Raw genomic sequence first — 2599 nt, 5'->3', positions numbered from 1 at the left:
GGTTCCTAAGACCATTGGAAATATGTGTTTTCCGATGGTCATAGGTGACCCCTGTGAAAGGGTTGTTGGACCCCCAAAGGGTTCGCGACCCACAGGCTGAGAACCCCTGTTCTACTTCTTGTTGCTCTTCCTTGCTGCCTGGTCTCCCATCGAGATACTGCCCCATAACTTATGTATCTGTTTGGCTGTTGGTGGGAATTGGGATGCCTCCCAGGCTTTGGTGCTGTGTTTTGGTGACCACAGGTCACCACACTTGGAAGTGGAATTGCTGGCACCAAACCCAAGCTCACGCCCCCTGCCATCAAGTTGATTCGGGCCAGTAGTGATCCCACAGGAGAGAGTAGATTTGCCCCTGTGAGCTTCCCAGGCTGTAACTCTCCATGGGAGCAGAAAGCCTCGTCTTGTTCCTCAGTTACCCAGTGGTTTCGAACTGCTGACTACAAGCGACTAAGGTGTCGGCAGCCCAACATGTCGCCTGCTGTGCCACCAGGACGCTCTTGGTGGCACCCGGTCTGTCTGTATAGAAAGAGCCAAATAGCATTCAGAGAGCGCATGCCACCCGTGACCGTAACACCAGCAACGCACCTCCGTTTCCATTGCCCCACACCTCCAACACTGGTATTATCTTTCTGAACCTTGGCTATTCTACCGGGTTGTGGTTGTTAGGTGTCCTCACGTTGCTCCAAGCCGCAGTGATCTGTGTACAACAGAAGAAAATACTGCCCGGTCCTGTGCCAGCCTTCGCATTTTTATGTTTAAGCCACTGCGTCAGCCCACTCCATGTCAAGGCTCTTTATCCTTTTTCCTTTGCCTGTTCTCCAGGGGCTGGTCTCTCCAGATAACATGCCCACAGTACGTGTGAGATAGAATCTCACCACCCTGGCTGCTAAGGAGCATCCGGCTCTACTTTCTCCAAGACAGAGTGCTTGTTCTGACATTATTCCTAACCAATAAACCTAATTCCAGTGGATCAATTCTTCTCCAGTCTTCCTCATTCATGGATTGATATTTTCACCAGTTTTGTCCTCAAGCAGCATATTTGCCCGTCAGTCCTTTACAGAGGTCTTGTGAAGCAGAGATTTGCCCAATGCAATACATCCTTTGCTTCTCCCGTAAGCGTTGTCACCCACTGCCGTTGAGTGGGTGACACTTCATCGGGACAGGGTGGAAACCACTGTGAGTTCCCGAGACTATACTGGAGTAGAAAGACCCATCTTCCTCCCAAGGGGCAGCTTGTGGTTTCAGCCTGCTCACCTGTAGATCGCAGCTCAACAGAACCCCGACACCACCAGGGCTCCTGAGTATGGACCCAATGAAATGAAACCCTGGACACCTCAATCTTTTCTCCGTTTTTCTTGTTGTTTCTTGGTCAGTGGTGAAGATTTTTGCTTTGTTTTTCTTTACATGGAATTACAATCCACACTGAAGGCTGCAGGCTTTCGTTTTCCCCCATAAGTGGTGCAAGTTCTCTTGGCTTTCAGCAAGCATGGCTCTGGCATCTCCACCCTGCAGGTTGTTAATAAGCCTTCCTCCAATCCTGATGCCACATTCTTCTTCAGAGAGCCCAGTTTCTCAGGTTTTTGTACCGCATACAGATTGAATAAATATGCTGTGTTAGTCTGGGTACATTAGAGAAACAAATCCACAGAAACTCATGTATAAGAGAGAGTTTTATATAAAGGGGGTAAGTGTACATCAAGAAAACATCCCAACCCAGTGCTGCCCAAGCTCACAAGTCCAACATTAGCCCATATGTCCGACACCAATCCACAAAGTCCTCCATCTCACAAAATACACACTATGACACTGACTGCAGGAGGAAAACTGAATCAGTGAACGTGTAAGCATCTCAGTGCTGGTGGCTCTCCACGTGGCTGCTCCAGCACCCAGGGCTGCATCAGGGTAGGTCCATGTGGCTTCTTCTTGGGGATATCTAGCAGGACGTGAGCTTTGCCAGCTGAAGCAGGGAACTGGCTAAGGCAGCTGCACCCTGGTCCAACCATCACAAAGCAAGAGACCTGAGAACTAGAAAGGTGAGGCTCACCAAGCCATTTATCCCTCTGGCCTTTAATTAACCCCACATGTGTTTATCGGCCAGGTTGGCATAATAAACTTTATCTCATATTGTGAAAAGATACAACCTTGAAACACACCTTTCCTGATTGTAAACCATGCCATATCGCCTTGTTCTGTTCATGTGACTGCCAGTCTTGGTGTATGTAGAGGTTCCACACATGCACAATGAAGTATTCTGGAATCCCCATTCTTCTCAGTGTTATCCATAGTATGTTAAATGACCCACATAGTTGAATACCTCTGCATTGTCAATAAAGCACAGGTTGACTCCAGTAGATGACTGTAGACAAGTTCTAGAACTACAAGTGTGTTCATTTCGTTAGGGAGCCTTCAAAAAGATGTACAATCAAAATGGTGGGTTCTGAGGGGATCTCATGGCCAAGTTTAGATTCAAGTAGGTTAACTCAGGAGGTTATAGCAACTGTCTTTTCCTTTTGGGGGCGGGGGTCTGGGCAAAATTCCAATGGGATGATCTTCATGGATTTCTTGAAGCGCACAAGGGGAACGTGGGCTCCTACCTCAA

This window comes from Echinops telfairi, unplaced genomic scaffold (genome assembly GCF_000313985.2).
Source record: "Echinops telfairi isolate 266 unplaced genomic scaffold, ASM31398v2 ScPeMD7_4225;HRSCAF=4972, whole genome shotgun sequence".
NCBI classification, from domain to species: Eukaryota; Metazoa; Chordata; class Mammalia; order Afrosoricida; family Tenrecidae; genus Echinops; species Echinops telfairi.
Note: the sequence above shows the minus strand (reverse complement) of the source record.